Raw genomic sequence first — 24272 nt, forward strand, 5'->3', positions numbered from 1 at the left:
ATGTAACTCTTGCTAGTTTAGTATATGTTCAATTACTTGTACTCATCTTAATGCAGTGCTTCTTGCTGTAATGGTTTGTACACAAATCCAAAAAAATGTAATTTTGGGGTGAAAAATGTCAGGCAAAGTATTGGCATGTACTTGTAAGTGAAAAAGACAAGTATACTTTACGTAGGTATTTCTGTACACCCACTTGAGCTTTCATTAAGCCTGAAGTCCTCCGGCCTAAATAACAGCATGTCATAAATGTCTCAAGCACTGTTTATTGGACCTTCTAACGGTATTTCGATGCATCCAGTCTGCCGAGAGAAGACCGCTGGAGTGGGTTGCTTGGGTGAGAGCGAGCAGGGCACCTGAAAAAGTAAAGCCAATAATTTGTCTTGACTCATGCAACAGGTTAGCACATAGGCAAATTTGCCTATGTTCTCACAGATAAGAAAGGTTCAGCATTCCGGTCATAGAAGATAACGAATACATCTTACTGAAAAATATGTGGTTTCATGCACTGCCTATGTTTCAAGGGAACATGGATTACTGTGGGAGAATAAGCTGTCATAATTAGCAGGCGATTGAAGCAAGTCTTATAGGAAAAAGATGGACACATCGTTTGATTAACAACAATTACTAGTGTTGAAGCAACAGAATACAAACATGAAATACCTTTAAAAAGAACACTGACAGGTTGAGATAATAAATTATTTAGAAACTAAACCCTTCTGCCAGCAAAATACCGTAGTGTACTGGCTCTGACATTGCGCTGCTCAGGCAGAGGGCATGGGATTGAATCCCAGCCACAATGGCTGCATTTATATGGCAGGGAAATGCCAAAACCCCTATGTAAGGTCTATTGGGTACACGTTAAAGGAGACTAGGGATCCCGCCAACTTGAAGTTATAAAAACTGGGGTAAATTTCGAGATAAGTAAACTCACAAAAGTAGAAGGCCCTGGCCATGCGAAGACCATATAAAGCCTTTTAAGGTAGGTGCCAGCAGCCGCTAAATTTCTTGCAAAAGCGAAATATAGCAGAAGCGGTATTTTTTCGTAGATCACTTTTGCAAGGTATTTTACAATTTGACACCCGACATGTTGGGCATCTACGGGAAACAGCAATTCTGGCATAGATCATAGCAAACACTGTTGCACCTAGGTATACATAGACACATAGGTATAGGTACAGTCGCCGACTGATTTTCCGGACATGATTACTCGGTCTGCTTCACGGCACCGCCATTCTCCCCATGGACCATAACATATAACAACTTCCGAAAATTCGGACGCCTTGCAACCTCTCGTCTGATTTTTCGGACACTCCTTGAGCCAACTTGATCCAGAGCACCATGCACCGACTCTCACCGTGGCATGGTTCTACTTGCTGAACGCCATTTTTGTTTTCAACGAAGCCTCCTTGGTGCCCCACGAAGTGGCGCTACTACAAATCCCTGCTCATCATCATCGTTTCTGCCTGGTTTGTAGCTACAGCAGTTCCCGTCTCAGCTTAGTATGCGATGCCAAGACAATCCAGCAGCTGATTTGTTTGTTTCTTCGTGCACGACGCTGCAAGTAGGCCAGGTTTTTTGTTTGTGCAACTGATGTCGGCGTGACGATGTTTGACGAAGCAAGATGGGCCAATTCATTTCACTAATATTTAGAATAGCTACCTGTAAGCACCACCTACCTTTCAACAACATTTGTAAAGCAAAAAACCTCATCCTGAAAATCTGCACACGAAGACATCGGTAGCATCATCAGCGTGGGGCCTCAAGATAATTCGGCAAGCCAAGAAATTACTGACAGCACGAGTGCAATCATGCCAACAGGAAATCTGTGGCTGCATAATGCACCTTCTACCACTTGGCAGACAGTGCATTTTCGCAAGGCCCTAACTACGGCAGATCATTGTTAAGGAGTTCCCGAATGCACAACTCTATGCCATTTTCCCGCTGACTCTAGGGAAGCACCTCTGCACAGTTGCAAGAAAAAAAGCTAGATGCCCCAAGAGAAATGAGCCCACTCAAGCCATGGAAGTTATGTTTACCTTGTCTTCCTACAGCTACTCTAAACCTAGGACTGCTGTTTGGCACAAGGGAAGAAACGTCAACATTGGTGCCTCGCCCAACACAAGTGGTCTGCGCCGTAGAAGGTGCCATCAGTCAGCCCACAGATGAGGCCCACACCAGTGCTGTCAGTGTGCTGTACAAATTGCAGAAGCACAGCCTACAAGCTTGTCTGCCTTAGTGTGATCGCAATAATGAACGAAAACCAACGAATCAAGTTTGTTTTGTGCTGAGAACAGTTGCCTCATGCTGGATTTTCCTACAATTCTTTCTAAGCACAGATAATGCTTCGTTTGTTGTGTAGGCATGTAAATAATGAAAAGGCCTGCATCACTATCTCTGAAAAAAATAATGTAAGAAAGCACGTACAGTACACAGGTGCAGTGTCTATCACATACCATTTCGTGCAGTAGAGGCTACATCGGATAAACCGGCAAATGTATAAATGACTGGCAGCGTGACCAAGCAAACTTGATGTGTGGGTGAGTTAGCAGTGGTAGTGCACTACTCTCGGTGCACATGCACCTATGTTTAAAAGCTGCTTGATCGTGACAAAATAAAAAGACAAAAGCGCTGGAGAGATATCTGAAACGTTTCTTATATGTATGACGAGGAACCTAGCACTAGCTCCCCATGCAGAGAGTTACTAGACAGTGAGACTGCTTCTTATCATTGTAAAACAAATGTCACACTCACCATGTGATGCATCCTTTTCGTTTCTGTGCGAACAATATGTATTCAGATCTATTCTCCCCCTTTCAACTTTTGCACAATATTACTGTGCGAGCTATAATACTGAACTGTTAGTAGCACTCTGTGCTGTTGCCTCCTTTCTTTCCTTGTGAATTGTGTGCTAAATACGGCTTTTTTTGGTGAAAGAGTGCTAGTTTAACGCATAAACTAGCGCCGTGGCACTTTGCAATAAAGGACTGTTATAATTCTCTAAAAATATGTCCATGCAGAACAGTGTCAAAAGAACACCTTAAAGAAAGAACATGAGTGTATCTATCATAAAGACCAATCCTTGTCTTTTTTCCTTAACATAATTTTCAATACCAATATTGAAGTACAAGCTCACCATATTATATCACCTTGTCAATGAAGCAAGGCACAATGGCGCCCAACTGTCATGGGACCAACTTGGATGTGGAGATCAGCGCAGATCAGCAACATAGCATGGTCTGCTTACACTTCTTCTCCAGGTCCAGCCATACCTATAGCAGCTATAAAACAAGTGAGCTTAGAATAACAAGCGAAACAATATAAAAAGTGGCAGTGAACAAAGCAACTTTCGGTAGGCATAAATAGGATCGCATTGCTGACATTATGCACATAAGTAACTTCATTTTGAGCAACAAAGCATCCAATTTAAGAAACATTATATGCATGAGCTATCTATGCGAGAAAGATTAATCGAACGCCCTCTATTTGCTACACCCCTCCCCTTATGCATGGATGTCTCCCTGACTGAGTGAGCTGGGCTGATCCCAGGTATAGTGTAAGTAAAGGGTGTCACTTGGTGGGCCAATATCGATACCATTGCATGACTTGTACAATAATTTTAATGTGTATTGTAATGCTGGCCATCCTGCAGGCACTGCAACATTAAAGCACCCATAAGGCTAATGGTATTACCTGATAAGGTTAACTAATAAGTGTCCCCAGAAGCATAATTCGGCATGTACACTCGGAGGCCATTATTATAAGAGAAGCAATAGCAGAGGCGAAGCTCTATCCTGTGCCATATGCAAAATGGCCGAGCACGTCCAGCTTTTAGTTACATTCTCACTTGTGACCACTGCAACAGGCTGACTGACATGCGTAACCAGCAGTTTGTAGGACCACATTTTCATAACCTGCATTTTTTTTTACATCTGAAGAGATCAGCCTCAAGCTCCATGCTGCGCTGCACTCGAGAAGCATTATAAACTGGCAACATTTAAATGCTATGCTGCATGGTTTGTTGCATGCTTTAGGAATTTACTTATTTATTGTACACATAGCTCATAGTCTCCAGTTGGAGTATTGCATGAGGTGGCAAGAAAACAAATTCTGAACTAACAAGGAGAACGTTCAACAAAACAAGTCAGACCAAAGAAAAAAAAATAACGTACTCTCATAATGGGACTATGTATCTGGCAGCTAGCTTATAAAAAAGACAATTAGGAATGTTTTACTACTGGTAGCGCTTTAGGGGATGGAATTTAGAATTCCAAGCATCATACACTTTTAAGCCACCTTTCGTGGTTTTTTGTTTTGAAGTCCTATTCTCTGTACTATTATAGAAATGAATAGCCCCTCCAAAATAAAACAAAGAAAACATGTAATGCACAGTAATGTAACACAATAATGTAATGCACAACAGTGAATACTTAGAAAAATGTAATTAAGAACATGGAGTATATGTGGGCACAGATGTTAGATGTCTACATGAAAGCATAATAATAAAGGTGGGCAGAGCATTTATGCTATTGTTGGGCAACTTGCTGCAAGACATACAGGTAAAAGGATATGCATGCCTCACAACACAGTCCCTAAAAATATATGGCACAATACAGTCAGTAGGTATATCATGCTTATCTACAATAGCTCCTAATTATATTTATTTCAGAGGGGGCTACCTATGAACCTTGATCAAACTGAAGGTGGGCCAAATTCTAAATATACGATTCAAGTAGACAGAAAAGGGACGTTATGAATATGGCATCTACAGCAAAAGTGTTGTACATTATTGTTGTACATTATGTCATACCTGCCAACCTGTGAACATAATATTTTGTAAAAATGCTGCAGACACTAAATTCTTTGTTGGGGACATAACACACATTATTTTAAAGCTTGCTCTCAGCACCCCCATTGTTGCATACACACAGACATTATTAATAAAGGGAAAATCGCACATCCACCCACTCGTAGCAATTGCTACAAAAGAAACCCGTACGGATTCCTCGAAAGGAAAGCCTCATAGTTGAAAAAAAGAAACCGTCCAGGTCCGGGACTCAAACCCGGGACCACCGTCTTTCCGGGACAGCCGCTTTACAATCCAAGATAACCAGGCGGCTAGCAGATGGCCGGGCGAATTCGAATTTGTCGACAACATGAAGCAAAGGCAAGGGTGTGACGTAATAGTTCTGTGGAAATGCGCAAGGTGTAGAGAGGTAATTAATAAAGGGGAAAAAAATATTACGTCAAACCCTTGCCTTTGCTTCGTGTTGTCAACTGATTCGACTTCGCCCTGCCATGTGCTAGCCACCCGGTTATCTCAGATGGTACAGTGGCTGCCTCGGAAAGGTGGTAGTCCCGGGTTCGAGTCCCGGACCAGGACGAATTTTTCTTCAACTGTGCGGCTTTCCTTTTGAGGAACACATACGGGTTTCCTTTGTAGCAAATGCTACGATGTCTGATTTTCCCTTTAACAATTACTTCTCTCCACCTCGTGTGTTTGCGCAGAACTATTACATCACACACACATTATCAACCATTATTTAACTTGTCGTGCAGCACAAAAAGCAGCAGCGAACTTGAAACCAGTAACTGACAACTTTGTTTTTTCTTTAGATTACAGAGCTTTTACAGCGTGTTTGCTGCTGCCGCTTTACGCTGCTTCATGAATTTATCTGACCAAACTTCCCTAAAGCAAGTGCCCCTCTGATGTTCTCCTTAGAGATATTGCATCGCTAATAATAAACCATTACAAGTACCATTACAATTAATTTTTACGTGCATTTTAACAATGTCATGCCCTTAATCTCTCAACAGCTTTAAAATATCTTAACCAACACAACTTCATTGTCTTTCTTAAAGTGACATCCATAAAATTGTAAAATGAGCCCACATTTGTAAACCCACGGAAAATTCAGGAGAGTTTCCAAACATGGATGATACCAACAAAATCTGCAGCTCGTGTAAGTGGCAGCAACTGCTTTGCACACACCTTGTCACAGCATGCACATCAGGTACTTTGCCGTGCTGTTGAGGCTGCAGAAGTGCTGCAGGTGCATATCTGGAGGTGCCTCTGGTTCACAAAATCTTGCCATCCCTAAACAATAATAAATGCTTAATTTATTGTAATCTCTGCTGAAACTGCAAACTTGTGATATAAAAAGATCACGTCATATTTTGAAAAAAGTCTCATACAACCAGTTACATGAAGCTGCAACTGGTTGTGCAAATATCTGACCGTAACATCACAGGCGGTTAAATAACACGTAAATCGAACTGTAGCAAACATGAATCTACTATGAAAAGGTTCACACAAACGTACAGCTGTATAACGTGAAATGTGAATTGTACTATCAAAAAATTCCTTAGGACATGAAAAGCGTTCCAAAACCTAATTTGTTTATGCGGCGCAACAAAGCACTGCTCCCAAAGGACGATGCGCTCAAAATATCAACAGACCACCTGTTTTTCTGGAGAGACAATACAGAAAAGAGAAAGATTTTTCGAATAAAAGGAAACATTGCTTTTGTAATTTCGGCTTCTCTGCAAGATCGGAACCCTTTACAAGTACACGAAAACACACAGGACACTAATACACGTCATATGACGACACTCTATAAACAGACGAATTTCCATACAAGCTAAAAATCTGGCCATGCGTCGAAGAAGAAATCGGGTGCTATCTCGCGCAGCTGTTAGCTGTGAAGACGACACATCGACGTACTACTTCTGGAAATGCCTATACCATTTCTCAACGAAAAATTATGTACACAAGCAGTAACTTTCTTTGCTTGAATTTTTGTGCCCATTTAGATCAAAGAACCACCCGCGCTAGCGTGCTTCATAGGTGAAAGTAAATAAACCACAGATAGAGCTGTTGGTAACATGAATGCGTTTTAGGGCAATTTCCATGGAACTTTTTGCTAAATGTGCACTGCGACATGAAGAACAACCATTTGAAAAGCACATTTATAATTCTTGCTGCTTTACTCATTCGGATTCGGTTGTTGTACGGATCTTGCGATACGTACAAGAACGCACACTTCACGAACCATAGACAGGAAGAATGCGCGCAAGCGCCGGACTTACCTTTCTAGGCGTACTCGGAAAACGCTCCTTTTAGCGTCACAGGTGCCGCGGCATCGACTGCACCAACGGTCCTTCCGGCGCACACACTGTTGAATTGCGGATCAACTACAGGACGTAAGCGCACAATTGTCACCAAATTCTTCCGTACAGTGTGACACGATGCGAGAGTGCCAGAGGAGGAGATCCTTTTCGTGAGCCCGGAACAAAGAAAGTGGCGAAGGCTCATACCTTCGACATCGGCGCACCACACGAAGGATACTGCGGGCTACATTACGCGGTCCCAGGGGTTTTGTGATTCTCAATGAATACAAAATGCACCACAATTACTCTCGGCACAGCGTACACACGATTAAACAGCTGCATCGGACGGCGTCAATGCAGCGCGCACTCACATGTAGCTAAGGCTGAAGACGGCAAAATAATATCACCTGTAACTTTACCGGCGCTACCTGTGCTGCCATCTGTAGGCCGCCACCGAAAGCGACCGTGCTTTCGGTGATCTCATGGATGGTGACGGCGTTGTATTTCGATGTTATGCGAGTCGTACAGCGTCTTGTACGACGTGTTTCAGCAACGTTGCTTTTAATGAAGAGGACGGCAATGTGCGTATACGCCTTATAGACGTCTCACTGACTTGAATAACACAACAGGAAATTTTCAGTCTGTCGTATTTTGGGACGTTGTGACTGTCGTTCTGTTCTCTGTTGTGTGACGTCTTGTAGTCGAAAATTCTGTAGCTTCTGATCAATATATTTGATTAAAAATTGACAGACACCTCTTTAAGGATAAAAAAAATTATTAATACAAAAAAATGAAAGTAGAAAAAAAAAAGAGCTGCGCACAGGATCTGAACTGCGGACCTCACGATTCAGAGACAAGCATCTTACCACCGCACCACGCCGAACACTCCCACACCTCGACTAGGCCAGCAATATAAACCTATTTCTGGCTTGCTGTTTACATTTACATTTTAAAAGCCAAGCTGCGCTTTCACTTCACCGCGTCAACTGCCGCATCTCTATATGCGCAAAAGTGTTGTTACCATCGACAGGTACATCGTGGAATGCTAGAACATCAATTTTACTGTAACGATATCCCTATTTAATAAGAAATTCAGACATAGACAACGGTGACCGGGGACACTGCAGGTTGTTACTGCTAATTTCGACAGTTGTCTCTTGCTCTTTACAGTTTTGAGCTCGCATATAATTCGTGCATTCAATGCAAAATAGCTACATAAACACTCGTGGGTGAGTCTTGATCCGGACAGTATACTGGCTTCTCACGGCAGCGCTGTACCAGATTAATGAGACCTGAGCGAGAAAGCTTTTCACGCAGCTTTGTGGAACAATTCCAAAACTTCTTTTCCGCTTCGCATAAGCTTGTGCAATATTTCTGGGAAATTAACTAATGTGTCAGTGTAACCGCACATGTAAGTCCACAGGACTGTGTGCCCCATCTTACCAAATAAAACAAAGCGGATACGCAGCCATTCCCGCAGATGGTATGATTTTGATCAGCGGCCGATTTTGAGGAGGCCGGTAGCGCGTTGCTGGTGCCGCGTCGTCACGGCACAATTATAACAATTGGCCACGTCGACTTTAATGCCGGTGTCGGTGCTATCAGTATTGCCGGCTTCAGAGAAGCACGATTGAATACCGCGCAAGAGAAAAGTACAGTGTACACCACCGATGCGAAGCTGACATTTTAAAGGGCCGCGACGGAAAGTGCTTCTGTTGCGACTTCAGAACTCTTGGCCGTCGCAACCGAATGTTTCTGTTGCGACGTCAGAATTGCTGTCGTAACGTCAGAAATGTCTGTCGCAGCTACAGAAACGTTAGGAACTTCTGTCGTAGAACAGAAATTTCTGTATTTGCAGCAGGAATTCCTGTTGTCTTTTTCAACTGGGCAGGACCGGGAATCGGTTTGAAATTCGCAGCTAGCATATCGCAGTTTGGTCTGTGAATGTTCCGAGGTGTTCACGCAACTTCTGCAAAGCAGGGGTTAAATTGTCAGGATGTCGAACAATAAAAAAGCTCCTCCCCAGTTATATTCAAGCATTAAACTGGTATGCATGATGCCATCCAGTATAGTTACCAGAAAGCTCCAGATTAAACCAGCTTTTGTGACAAACAGGCGACCCTATATGGTGCCACTGCGTCCAGTATAAGCCAGTTTAGTTGCAAACAGGGCCCCTGTTAAGACCCATTTCTGCGTGAACTGGTCATGCCTATACCTGCTTGCATGCCAAATGGGACCCCGTTCAGACCTGTTCGTGTGTGAACTGGTCCTGTTTATACCTCTTTGCATGTCAAACGGGACCCCGTTCAGACCTGTTCGTGTGTAAACTGGTCCAGTTTATACCTGTTTGCATGCCAAACGGGACCCCGTTCAAACCTGTTCATGTGTAAACTGGTCCAGTTTATACCTGTTTGCATGCCGAACGGGACCCCGTTCAAACCTGTTCATGTGTAAACTGGTCGTGTTTATACCTGTTTGTTGCTAAACAGGTCCCTGTTAGAACCAGTTTAAACCTGTATAACCCAGTTTGAATTTAAATAGGATTTTCCAATAGGGGAGGCTTGATAAATTGAGTCATTTGGGAGGGGGTGGCTGAATACTTCATCAGGAAGGCATATTCCTGTTCTATTGAAGAAGTGTCTGTTCTGGTGAAGAAGGTAAGTGGGCCTTCCTAATTTGGTTGTACCAGGATTAGTATAGCCCACTGGCTCTCGGCATATTTGGCGTGTCAGGCGACGCTCCAAGCCTGAATGCAAACCTACCGGCAAGACAAGCACCGGGCATTACTTTTGCATATTTTGGCTGGCTACTATTTTTATCAATTCGTATATATTCGTCCCGTTCGAAGGCGTATAGGTACCATTGCCTGATCCAATGCATTTGTGTCGACGTCTAAGGTTCTGACAGTGAGGTATGGAACACCGTTTGCTTGCCCGAACCTCCTCAGCGCAAGACAAACACATAGCAACGAAGAAAAAAAAATAACGCAAACAATGCGCAGAGCTCTATGTTTTTCGGACGCTCACAGCTGCGAAACTAAAGGAGCTCGCGAAGGCCAGTGACCCGAGGATACATCCGGATAATGAATTCCGGTCGATACATAGGGGAAACCTGGTGGTTGCTGTTTTCGTTTACGTGTGCCCGTAAAGCGTATACGATATATAAGTACACTATGCCTGCGAGACGCTACCTACACGCAGTAAACTAAGGTCTTCGTAAGCTCCTATTTGAGGTATCCCTCTTGTACGAGTGGTAGTCGATCGAAAATACCAATAAAAAGTTATTTTGATCTTATAACATGGCAAACAAACATTTTTGGTACCCTCTAGATGCCGTTCATTTTCCAGTTGCAGCAAAAAGGCATTTGCAAATCATGTACGCCGCAAATACACGTAAATTCAATATCGCACTTCTCTCACATTTACGCTTTAATACACTAGCAGTCTTATTGCTTGACTTATTTAAACTATCATCTGTTCAGGAGCGCCTTTTACAATCAGTGACGTGTTATGAAAATAGCAAAAAAATTATTCGGTGGAGATTTGACAGACCATGAAAACAGTGTAAAATAATTCAATAAAGAAACTGTCAAATGTCCTTCACATACTAAATGTTAAGAAATTTTTCTGGCATGGTATTGGCTTCTTTAGTATTCTGGGGCAAAGGCGTTGCCGAAGCACAGATATTAGGCTCCCTGAAAGATTGCCGAAGCCTTCCTCATTCGCAAGTCCGTTAACATGCGTGTTTTGAAGTCACCTGTGACGCTGCATAAGTTAGAGATTGACTACTTGGTCAATAATTTTTCAGCGGTTTATACGGGTTTGCATTACGTATATATTCGTGTAAACATAGGGAAGCGGGCAGATAGAAACCAAGGACGATGAGTAAAACGACAATAAGGTAAAAACGGGAACCAACGTTTCGACAAGTGGAATTTTATTTTTCAAGCCGACATATGCTTCTCTCGACGTAGTATACAGGCTTTTCAGCGAACACTTTCAAAATTTTTTGAAGGGTGTCTGAGGCAGATAGCTCAATTTTAGCTGATGAGTCGGTCTAGTCGAAGCAGTGGACACTAGTTGCAGAAAAAGTTGAAATGCAAAATTGACTAATTAACAAGAATTTACAAGAAACACCTTTTGGCTAATTATCTTATGATCCATATTGCATTTATGAAATTCTGTCAGTGGACTTCACCAGCCGCACCCACTTGGAATGAACACGCAGGACGACACCAGTTTCGAGATATAAATTCCCGAACTTTGCGGCGAAATACATTCGCGTTCCAGTTACTAGTGTAACTGGAACGCCAGTTACTAGTGCAAATTAGCTCCAATACAAAATCATGTATGGGAGGGCGAAGCAGTGAAATGTGTGCCGCCATGTAGTAAGAGACGCCATGGTTCTGCCACTCCACTAGTCGCATAGCCAGCGGCGCTCGTAAGTGCAACGTCACTGAGATCGCAACTGCCATAAAACATCGCCAATGCCTATAACATATCAATAATATGATTTTTAACAACACATACACTGCACATAATAAAAGCGAGCTTAGGTACAATAATTGGGGATCGAGTGACAGTGACAAGAACTTTATTAGTGTCCTGAGGAACTCGATTGGGGGGAACCGAAGGCTCCCCAATCAAGTTGATTGCTCCGCCCACGACGGGACAGGGGGTAGTCACTCTTCGCGACGTCGCGGGCCCTCTAGATGGCCTGTACTTGGTTTGTGAAATCCGAGTGCTTCAGCAAGGGGTCCCACTTGGGCTTGTTATGAAAGTCGGAGCCCGCGTTGTACGGGGACAACCAGAGCATGTGGTCGAAGCAGCAGCACTCGTGACGGCATTTGGAGCACGATTGCGGGAAGTTCGGGTCTATCCAACTAAGCGCTCTAGTGGTGAAGTAGGATCTCATCTGTAAAAGCCTGAAAGTAACAGCCTGATCCCTGTTCAGTTTCGGGCTGGGGAAGGGGAATTTCCTACTGCTGTGTCTGTAATGTGACGTAAATTCATGAAATGCCATCAGATTATTTTTGAAGGGGCAATCCTGCGGGAGAGCCGGACCTTTAGCTGAGTCGTGGTTCGTGCATTCACGCGCCAGGCAGTTGGCCCACTCGTTAGGGTTGCAACCCGGTTGGTTAGTTACATCGTTCACGTGCGCCTGGAACCACACTATGGTGTGACCTCCAGTGTCTTCTCGTGTAGTAATACGAAATGATCTTTTGACGATGTCGCCTCCGTGTTTACGAACTAGAGCGGACGAGAAAGCCCTGACCGCCATGCGCGAGACGGAGAAAATGGTCTCCGGGCCTTTTGCTGCTTGAAGAGCCAAGGCTATCGCGGTTTCCTTCACCTCCTTCACGTGTTTAGCGTAGATTGATGCGGCGCTGATAAGCGTTCCGCGTGCGTCAACGACCCTGATTGAAAACCAGTCTTTGCAGCCATATTTGGCGGCGTCGACGAAGAATGCAACTGCCCCGTAAGGATCAATTCGTTGAAGGATGCTTCTAGACCGCGTTCTTCTGCGGCCTTCGTTATATATTGGGTGGATGTTCCTCGGTACGGGCTCAACATTTATACATTTATACGAGTGGTTAAAAATTATGTCCTAGCACAACGGTTTCCCCACAGTGCTGGTGACATACCATATTTCGCGTCTTTCTGTGCCCAGTTTGGCTAATAATTTGTACTTAAATCGAAACCTTCACTTTACCTTGGTAAAGCGCGCTATTCACGGGACTTAGGAGAAGAAGCATATAATACAAACGCAGCTCTACTTCCAACTGCCGATTATAGAAGACTTAAGAAAATATGCACAAAACACTGAACCCAAAACATAAAATGCGCTTAAATAAATGCCACTTGAAACTAGCGCTGTGGCTGTCTTACATCTTTTTTTTTCCATTTAAGTCCCGTTAGTAACGCACTTTAGCAAGTTAAAGGGAATTGCGAACTTGCCCAAGTTTGCTACCTGTTACACAAACTTCATGTTCATTGTTATCACTGAAAATCATATTTCTTTCATTTTAATAAAAATATAATCAAATGTTCAGGATGGTTGTCGGTCCCTCTATGTTCGTTTCACTTTTTTTTTGCATATTGCACCAAAAACAGACTATAGCTTTCGCTCATGGAGAACAAGAATGCATGGAACTCTAGCTATATACAGCTTTGCTCTAAACTAAGTATATTTCATGAGATATTTTGTACACGTGACTAAAGTTCCTTTTAAGGGGATAGATCTTAGCTGCATGATTTCGAGAAAACGGCACAAGCTCCACCAATTCCATATCAACTCTTGATTATTGTTGCTGCATCTTCTATCTGGAGAAGCTGAATCGCACTCTAGATTTCCTTCCAAAATCCGTGCTGCATAAAATATATTACTTTATTTCTTTTCAATGCACTTTGCTGCTATGATAATGCTGCCATCCATTGATTGACAACGCCTATAGTAATGTTATTTCTCATACTTTTTCCGTGACCACTTTCTTGCTATGTTTATGAGTGGGGGTCACTTTTGACTCAGTCTATTGTCATAGTATGCCCGTAGTTATCTATGAGGAACGAATAAAAGATCTATAGAAAAGAAAACTTGCTCCTGTTCGTTTCCTCACTAAATTGCAATGACTTGATGCTATTGTGTCAGGGGTATACGTACAATCGACTTTCGCAATCACGTCGAGTAGGGGCAAGGAAAAATCACTGCCATTTAGCGGCGGCCATTGTGAACCTTCTGCTTGAACAACCACTTTACTAAATTTTTATGGCATGTTCGATGCCAAATCTTGCACCAAAACAGCCAATAAATAGTTTTAAAGCAAAAATATGTTTGTGAATCCTTTCGGACATTCATCACCGTACCAGGGCACCCCTGCCCTCCTGCTGAATAGCTCACACGATGGAGAGCACTACCACCTTCACCACTCTTACAGATGTTCCAGCTGATGGCCTTGTTTTCTACGCAATTAGTTCATGATAAAACAAATGATACCTAAATATCCTATTGCATATACACGTCGAGCACAAATCCTCTAATAAAGCAAACCTGTCCAGCCCTCCTTTTGTAGTTTGTGCTTTGGCGCATCTGTTTGGTCAGTATTTCATCGAGCAGAGTGCCAATATAATTCGCTCACAGAATATATTTACTTTTCACTTGAGAACTAATTTTGTGTAGCGCAAATAAACAGAACAAGAAAGAAAATAGATAGAGTGCCGAGGTTGATTTCAAATTGCTTTTTCTTGAAAAAAAAACCAAAACCTCGAAACACTTATATCTAGGCCAATATGCTTTCAGGCAAAAGAATAGGCATCAAAAATGTCGAGTGAGAATGTGCACTTATTCACCTGTGATAATCAGCTAATATTATCGCAGATATCACCATGTCTGATTATGTCCTTGCTTCTTTTCTGTATGGTTCTCTTTGTTTTTGCATGTTTCAGGAACGCAGTGGTGTCTAAGTGCGGAGCGTTCCCACATCGGCTGCACTGAACGGGGACGATTCCTCTCATGATGTTCCTCATGACCAGGGTTCATACCTATTCGCCCAAGCTTTCAGACAACTGGGCCCGATGGGTGGGTGTAGAAAGTGTGACGAAGACGACATGACGAGTGTCAGATCACGAGGCTCAAAGGTGATGATGGAACGACCACAACGACATCGCGACCATGAGCACGAGTCTACGTACCCTAGCTGGTAGACAACTTGGCTCACTAAGATAAATAGATAGGCTGAAAACGGCTGAAGTAGGCAATTACTGCTTATCCCAATTCAAAATAGGCTGATAAGTAGATAGATAGATAGATAGATAGATAGATAGATAGATAGATAGATAGATAGATAGATAGATAGATAGATAGATAGATAGATAGATAGATAGATAGATAGATAGATAGATAGATAGATAGATAGATAGATAGATAGATAGATAGATAGATAGATAGATAGATAGATAGATAGATAGATAGATAGATAGATAGATAGATAGACTGTCCATTTCGACGGCTGCCGTTTGCCTGGGGACGCTCCTCTCCTCCTCGATCGTACAGGTGCTCCCAATCAGAAGCGGCCGATATGGACAGTCCACTCAGTGGACTCATACAGAATTCCTCTCCTGCGTTACCTTTTTGTTTTGAGCGTTTCGAATATACTGTGATAGGGGTGCTAATATCACCGTGCGATGTCGATCAAAAAACTTCATTGTGGTTCACAAATCGTGGTCTTGGATCTAGATCACGTTTTGACAGCGACAGTGCAGCATCTCAGCAATCCAGATCCATCCTAATCCGAATCGGCCCCGATCGCGATCAAAATTGTACGCCTGGCACCGATACTAGTTTTGACCACCGGCAGTACCGACGGGTGTATATCACCGAAATGACACACGAGCATCTTCTGTATTCTACGCTTAACGGAATGCTGTCGTGATGGCCGGAACTCAACCCGTTATCTCGTGCTATGCAGCGCTTCCGCATAGTCGCTGTGCCACCGCGGCACGTTTATTAAAATAAATAGATTTGAGAAGGGCGGCAAAATAGCTATACTGGCGAAAAAGAAGCATTCGGAAGAGACTTTTTCACAAATGCAAACGAGAAACTTTGAAGACTAACGGAGAAAGCATTCAATAGTATGGTGAAATCTGAGGCTACTTAGGATGTTCAAGAAAACTATGATACATATTTTCTGCAGAACAAAATTGATTAAAAGCATCATGCACTGTTTTGTGCGTGGTGCTGCCGCCTAAATAGTTACGTGCATACCTCTAGCGTGCGCATACAGCTTTAATTATGCTAGCGAGCGCGATTGTTGTATAGAGACACCTGCTCTTTCGAACCATGCTCCAGCGGGGACAAAGGAGGTAGTTCATACGCGAATCGACAAATAGAACGCAACGACGAGATGCCTATGCTATATCTGGAACACTCAGTGACCCCTGGGGCATTGTAGCGTTCGAATACAAAAGGCGTTTAGTACGAAAGAACAGCTGCCCGCCCGAGCTCAGCGCCCTTTATTCGAGCACGCAAGGCGGCTCTACTCAGCAGGTTCACCATTGTTTCCCGCGGAAAAGGCCCAGAAGAGCATTAACCCTTTGTTTCTAATAAAAAGGCTTCCGTCCTTCGAAGTACCTGTGCCACTCGCAAGCAGCCAATGCACAAAATCTCGCCCGTGCCAACCAGTCTGCAAACAAGTACTGTCTCCCGCCGCCTTAATTAACAATAGAAAACAAAACCTGTGCGTGTAGTGGTAATGAGCCACTGGCTCCAGGCAACCTCTAAACGCTGTCGAATAAATGTATCTTACTAAAAAAATATGTATTTCGCATGCCTTGCGGGAATACATGTTATGCAAAGCATCTCGCAAGTAGCTGAACAACCAGCATCGCACAAGGACAGTAAGTTGGGCTAGTTGGGACAGTAACATGATCCTGGATTGCAGCGCGAAGTTACACTGACACAGACTAGAAGCAGACAGGACGAACGCCAACTCCCAAATAAATCTTTATTGAAACAAACAATGGATACATAGTTGATTGCAAATACCACAGCATATGAACATGACAAGGTCTAAAGACATCCGTTAAACATATCAACAGGTAGGGAAGCCAAAAAAAGAACAAAAAGACACTACTTCAGATTAACACACGTGCTGTGGGGATACTGAAATTCCCATTCTAACAGAGACAAAGATGCGCGGCTAACGCAAGTCTCTCCTAATCTTTTGATGTGGAATGTATCGATTACTTCCATGTGGTCTGGCATTTGTGTCCTGAAAGAATTTTTGTGTCCTGAAGCAAAGGTTTACAACCGCAATGGAAACAATGCGAAGCTAGTTGTGAAGCACTAGGGTGGTTAAGTGAATGTTTGTGCTCTTTTAGTCTAATATTATTGCACCTGCCACTCTGTCCATTGCAAGCTTTCCCGCAGTTCAGCGGAATCTGATTGTCAGGAGTGACAAGTGCAAACAACGAAAGAAGACGAGAAAGTTATACTACGATCGAAGGCACGCAAGAAGGGGTTGGAAAGAAAAAAAAAAGAAAGAGGGAGTGAAGGACTCGCGAAGAGCGGCGATCTTGGGTAAGGGGCGCGCGTATAGAAGGACGTGGTGGCAGGGGTGCAGCGTTCCAGGAGAAGACGGCCGGAGACCGCCACTCTGGGCCCTGCCCCATTACGTTGGCGATGCAGTGACGTCCCTCCCGAATACCAGGCTCGGCGAGCAGATGAGCGGTGCCTGCGGAAGTACCGCTGGCCCGGACCTACTTGCCAGGACACGTCATCGTTCACGCGGCTGAACGTAGACGCTAGAAGGCTGGCCGCAGCCAGTCACCGTCCCATCTAGGAAACTAAGCTGGGCTTGCACGCACCAGGAGCGCCAGCCGGCACGAGTCCCCCTCTGCCGGAGCGCGACAGCTCCTCAGCGACTGTGCCTTCGTCACGTCGGCCTGGGCATTGGTGACGCCGTACACCAGCGACGACTGAAGACGACCGGATTGCAACGAGGGACCACAGACCGCGGGACACCGATATCCGCCCCGAACAGAACCGGTACTTTAAGTGCCCCTACAATAGCGTATAAACGATCTCCGTAGAGACGTTGTTTAAAGCGGTAGTGCGACCGCAATATATAACGAGGGAGGACGCAGTCCGTGTGCAATAAAATTAAGTGTTGAATATTACCGTGTGCCTCTCCCACAGGCACACAATAAAAGCAAAGATAAAGGCAAGGGTAACGGTATGGGAGAGGCAAATGCCTCTCCCATACTTCTCCAAATATCCCGGTCATGTACTAATGTACAACATGGTTTTAATTAGTACATGGCCCGGGTAGTTGGAGAAGTATGGGAGAGGCCTTTCCCCTGCAGTGGGCGTAACCAGGATGACGATGATGATGATGATGATGATGATGATGATGATTACCGTGTGCTACTGCTGTTAAAATTTCATATGAAATGAATGTTATATGTGTTGCACGTTGCGTTCATGTGTAAATTCTGCCTGCTCAAGCAAGCATACCAGACGTTAACGTATGCATGACACTGATAAACTATACCAGTGTTACAAGGCACAAAAAGGTACACAGGTCTAACGCCGCAGTCATCTTTTCTTATTTTTTACCCCTCTGTTCAAGTTTCCTATTTATCGTAGGGCATATGATAGACAATTTTCGTTTGAAGTTCAGCAAACTGTTATCACATTCACCAAAGTATTTGTCTTGGGTGAGCAGGTCTGTGTGTGTAACGAATATTCAATGACGAAGACGATGGTAATGACGATCGCTAACGCATATGGCATGACTTCTGGTAAAGCCGTTTGATATCAGTTTACGGCATTCCGATTGTTCGGATTGTGTGTGCTGCATGAACAGGCCTAAGCGATAGAAACATGCGTTATGAGGTAGTCTTTGACTGTCTTGTACAACAGTGCGTGCCTTCTTATTTATCTTCTTTCTTTCAAAACGATGAATAAATGTGTACTCGGGCAACAAAACTTCCAAGCGTGTGCGACCTAAAGCACCCGTGAAATCACACAGCTTCTACGTCGAGTTAATTGCTACGAGGAAAGAACTACGGGTAGGTTCATGCCTACGGCGGGGGAGGTGACCTGCAGTCAAATGCAGCGTCTCCAATCAACAGCAGCGATATATATATATACATGGTTACGAGGAGTTGCGGAGGAATGGTTTTATTTACAGGAGAATCGGACGATGATGGTAGCGTGATCGTAGCGCAGCCCGGCCTCTCTTACTCCTCGTTCTCTTCGTCTTCTCTTTCTTCTCTTCTTGTCCGTGCCTTTCGTATCTGTTACAATTTATATATGTATATATATTGTCACGTGGTGGTGACGTTGAATAACACAGTAGCAATACTGTGAACGAGAAAACTAACTTTTATTGGGCGAACCTGTGCCCACAAAACAGGCTACACTTATAGCACAACGGGCAGTCAGCGGCGAAGCGCTTCTTTGTGTAACCCTGCTTTTCGCTCTTGGCAGGACGATCAGGTGTGCTGCGAAATTCAAAGGGGCGGCTGCGCCCGTACGACGATCCCGGACACTTCCATCAGGATTGCCTCGTTGCGCATGCGTTCACCTGGGCGGTTATCATCCACGTGCAGTCGGCAAGCCCAAAGTTCCCGGATGCAAGAAGCCGGGCGGAGGATCACGTGGTGTCTGCCAACAGCCATATAAACCGTTCAACACCCAGGCATCGTCGCAGTCAGCGGCGAAGCGCTTCTTTGTGTAACCCTGCTTTTCGCTCTTGACAGGTGAGTTTGACTTGTCAATTGCTGTAACTAGTTATATTGTATTAATTTTTTTTTTCTCGCCGCTGACTGCAAAAATGCCTGATACATGCTCTACTTGCACCAAACCCGTAGACGGGAAGTGTTTGAGTTGTTCTCGTTGCAAAAGATGTTACCACTTTGGAAAGAACTGTTCTAGTATCTCGAAAAATGCGTTTTCAAAAATGTCGACTGCTGAGCGTGAAGCCTGGACATGTCCATCATGCGAATCCAGCACAAGCAATCACTCCGACTCGGATGATTGTGAAGCTTCTTTTGGTCATGAATTCTCTGCTGTTAACAGCAAGCTTGACCGACTGACAGTTACGGTTGAAGCACTCGTAACTAATGTGGCGGAACTACTTCATTTTAAGGACACAGTTGAAAAAGTGGCCGAAACTGTTACTGAAATTCAAAAGTCAATTGAGTTCCTTTCCAATAAATATGAATCTGTAAAGTCTGGCCTGGAAGCTAACCAAACAGAGTTAACTCAGCTACATGCCCGAGTGGAATCACTTTCTGAGACTGTTGACGCTCAAGCTGAGCTACTGGATAAATCAAGGTGCGTAGTTAATGATCTTGAACAGTACAGCAGGCGATGCAACTTTGAAATACATGGCCTCCGAACCAACCCTAACGAGAATTTGGTTTCTTTCATGGGTGATCTAGCTCAAAAACTAGATTTTTCGGAATTTGAAGCAAATACTATTGCTTCAATACATCGAATGCCGAACAGAGACTGTTTGACTCCCCCTATCCTTGTGCAGATGCGTGACGTGGCGTCTAAAGAAAAATGGCTTGCGCTACGGACAAAGCTTCGCAATTTGCCTACTGATATGAGTCTCATGCTCGGTTGTATTTCAATGAAAATTTGACAAGGACAAACAAGGAGCTTTTCCGATTGGCCAGGTCCAAGGGAAAAGAAAACCAGTACAAATTTGTGTGGACACGTAACGGCAGAGTTCTGGTCAAGAAATCGGAAGAAGTGAAGTCTGTCATCCGCATTGAGAAATTGTCTGACCTTGATAAGATCTGCTAAGCATGAGCAATCTCGAATTCCTTACGTGTGCAACTTTTTCTGAAGCTACGAAATATTTCACAAGTGACGCGCAACTTGCATTTCGCGCAACGCACGTTAATATCCGTAGTATCCGAAAGCACTGGGATGAATTCATGGCCGTAACTTCACCTTTTCGTTCTACATTTGACGTATTTGTACTGACAGAAATTAACATTTCAGCTGATATTTTTAACCAGTATGCGATACCGGGTTACCAAGCAATTTCATGCACACGACCTGTAAAGAAAGGGGGCGGCGTCGCAGTTTTTGTGAGAGACAGTTGGACTATTACAGAGCTAAATTTTGGCTTCCAGCAAGCAGAAGTTGTAGCTTTGCGTATGAGCACGCCAGCTCTCTCTTTGATAGTCTTTGCAGTATACCGACCCCCCTGTTTTAATGGCAGGCTCTTTTTGGCCGAACTTGACACCGCCCTATCAGCTCACTCGCATGAAGACTATATCTGTGTAATAGGCGATATTAACATAGATACCTTTCGCCCTTATATGGCTCTGGTCGCAGATTACCTTGATCTGTTATCAAAATGGGGACTGCAACCAACTATCCAGAAAGCAACGCGAGAAGAATTTCTGGCAGGGCAACTGGTAGTCTCTTGCATCGACCATATATATAAGAGCTCCGAATTTCGCCATACAGTCTGCTATCGTCGAAGCAAAACTATCAGACCATTACTTTGTTTGTTGCTCTTTAGCCCGGAAATCGAACCCTCCAACAGCGGTTCGCGGCAAAAGGGAAATATCCATCTGTGATCCCAAAATCTTCTACAGACTGGCATCGGAATACGATTGGGAAATGTTTTTTGGAAAAAGTGTCCCCGATAGACATTTATGATAAACTTGTTGAAATAGTACAAGAGTTTAAGAAAGCGGCTACTCGCGTGGTTGAAATCAGGCAGCGCAATAAAGAAAACTTGTGGATGACCTCCAAAATACTATCAGCTATAAAAGAAAAGGATTTGCTCTGGGCCCAGTCGAAAAGGGCACCTGCTTCTATCCTGCTACGGTCAAAATTTAAGGTTGCGAGAAATAAAGTGAACGCAATGATTCGTCAGGCAAAACGAGTACATTTCCGTAACAAGTTTAAAAAAGCAGGCTCAGATACTAGAAAAACATGGTCTTTGGTTAATAATCTAAGAGGTGTCAAAAGGCGTGGCAATGATGGAAAAGATTTCGTGTCGTATTTTGGCACTGATGAAGAACACATAGCTAATGAATTCAACAAGTTTTTTTCGCAAGTTTCGGGTAGTGCGCAACAGCATCCCGAATTTTGTACTCTTAAGCACAGCACTGTCGAATCCGCACACCTACCTTTGCTAAGTGAGGATGATTTACGTTCAATTATTTTCGGTCTTAAGCGAAATAGATTTATGGGAATAGATGGCATTTCAGTTGATGATCTGCGAACCTTGTTCGACATACTTAAAGGAGTGTTGCTGTCGCTGTTCAACAGCATTATCTCAAGTGGCATGATCCCGCCGAACATGAAAGCGGCAATTATTACCCCAATTCACAAAGGTGGTGCACATAATAGATATGAAAATTATCGTCCTATTTCAGTCTTGCCCTGTTTGACTCAAATATTAGAAAAACATCTGCTGTTTACAATGACAAGTTTCTTAAATAAGCACAAAACCCTGTCACCGCGTCAGTTTGGCTTTGTACAAGGTAAAGGGACGGAAGTGCTCTTGGAGGACTTTTCTGACATGTTAAATCGTTCTTTTGAATGTAACCAAGTGGTGTGTGCACTGTTTCTGGATGTCAGCAAGGCTTTTGACAGCGTTTGTCACACTCTGTTATTGTGTAAACTATCCAGGTTAGGCTTCCGTGGAGTGTTTCTTTCGCTTTTGAAAAATTTTTTGCAGCAGAGAACGCAGTACGTCTCGATTAGGCGGGCAAAGAGTGCTTCTTTGCTAATAAAAGCTGGCGTTCCTCAAGGTTCCATAATTAGTCCGCTGTTGTTTAACGTCTACGTGAACGACCTTTCAAACGCCGTGCCTGCAAGCCTGTATCAGTACGCTGACGATACTGTCCTCGTATCCCAGTCGCCGAACTACTCTGACTCCCTTTCTTCTCATCAAGCTGCAGCAACTATTGCTATGGACTGGTTCTCACGCAACCTAATCAAAGTAAACAGCTCTAAGACCCAACTTATATGTTTTCACAGCCCGATGAAGAAAGTAGATTTGAACCAACAGCTGCTCTTGCACGGATCTAATTGTTCTCAATGTCAATGTCTACCCCTGAGCTATAAAACTACTGTGAAATACCTAGCATTATACTTTGACAGTGCTCTTTCTTGGAATGACCACTTATCCCACATTTGTAAAAAGCTCCGAACCGTCTCCTGTGTGCTGTATAACATTAGATACTATATGCCACTTTCAATACGCAAAGCTATTGTAAACGCTCTCGGTTATAGCGTACTGCGTTATGGCATAACGATCTATGGTCACTGTGCAGTTCGTTGGAAGAACAGGATCAATTCTCTCCTAAGATCTCTGTTAAAAAATATTGGCTATGATTTAGGCCTGCCCCCCAATTCTGATGTTTTTAAGGTATTTTTGCTACCTGATTTTGATCGCCTTTTGATGGAAACTATTGTCCTGAAACATTTTTGGTTTAGTGACTATAAAATTCCGTATGTTCCCACACGGTCTCTTCGACCGAAGGAAGCTTTTTGTATTCCCCGACGGTTTACAAGATATGGAAAGCGCGTAAGAGATTTTTACGTTCCCTTTTACTTCAATAGGTTGCCTCCAAGTGTTCGCCGTGCAAAAACTAAATATAAAATAAAAAAGATGCTGCGATACGCTACTTAGTGGGTGTACGACGTTGTACACGCATGCTCCACCACTTATCAAATGAATCCTGTGAATTCGCTAGTTACTGCAGTATTTGTTGCACTTATCTGAGTATTTTCATGCTATTTTATTTTCCTTCCTTGCTCTTTACTCTGTTGTGTTTTTTTTATATGTAACTTGGGTTCCGTGTCTATTTTTATTATTATTTTTTTGCCACTATACTAATTTGATGTTCTGTAACTTTTCATGTGCGTTCATGCCTGTGTGTTTATCTGCGTGGTTCCGCTGCCTGTCGGGCTCTGCCACTCAAGCCCAATGAGGCTTTGGCAGGCCGGATGTTTGTACATTCTTTCAATACTTGGCGCAATAAAGTATTATTATTATTATTATTATTATTATAGCGGCGAACACGCTCGGCGATCGTCGAAAACCCTGATCAGCGGGTTTATAGAGCAGAGTTTATTTATAGAGCAGTCGTCGAATGTTCCAGACTAATCGTTTGGACCCGCGTGCTTTCCACAAAGTTCTACACCATTCGCGTTACGCGATGAAATCAGATAACACAAGGTTCGGCGACAACAGACAGCCGGGTAGAAGCATCGATAACTTTCCAGAATCGTCGGATGCGTCCCTCGCTGTGCGATTACAGTTGTTAAGCGGCGAAACGTGGTCGCCCGATAAAGATAAGTACACGTGTCAATACCCCCCTCTTAAAAAGCATCGACCCGATGCTGCAAACAAACGAAGGTAATAAACAAAAGCACTCGTAGCAAAGAAAAGAACAAAATGACGAAGTTCGTCAGCGTCCGTAAAAGCGTTTAAGGCGCACCACGTGGACCACTTCAGATCGTGCGCGGCGCCGCTGTGAATGCGAAATGCCGTCTGGCACGACCTCATAGTCCAAAGCGCCAATACGTCGGATGACCTTGTAGGGTCCGAAATAGCGTCGGAGTAGTTTCTCACTGAGTCCTCGTCGGTGTAACGGGGTCCAGACCCAAACACGGTCGCCAGG

General features: G+C 43.7%; 1 long non-coding RNA gene across 2 annotated transcripts; it reads right to left on the bottom strand.

Annotated features, from left to right (window-relative positions):
* Nucleotides 1-243: 243 nt before the first annotated feature.
* On the bottom strand, nucleotides 244-7626 carry LOC135919200 (uncharacterized). Of its 2 annotated transcripts, none has more exons than XR_011507224.1 (4): nucleotides 7087-7626; nucleotides 5990-6094; nucleotides 3134-3294; nucleotides 244-353 (listed from the first exon to the last, which is right to left on the bottom strand). It is a non-coding gene; the product is annotated as an uncharacterized lncRNA (long non-coding RNA). The 2 variants fall into 2 exon arrangements; XR_010569919.2 differs by having other exon boundaries at nucleotides 3134-3278; nucleotides 7087-7619.
* Between the last annotated feature and the right edge of the window lie 16646 nt (nucleotides 7627-24272).

Source organism: Dermacentor albipictus, chromosome 7 (genome assembly GCF_038994185.2).
Source record: "Dermacentor albipictus isolate Rhodes 1998 colony chromosome 7, USDA_Dalb.pri_finalv2, whole genome shotgun sequence".
Classification (NCBI taxonomy): domain Eukaryota; kingdom Metazoa; phylum Arthropoda; class Arachnida; order Ixodida; family Ixodidae; genus Dermacentor; species Dermacentor albipictus.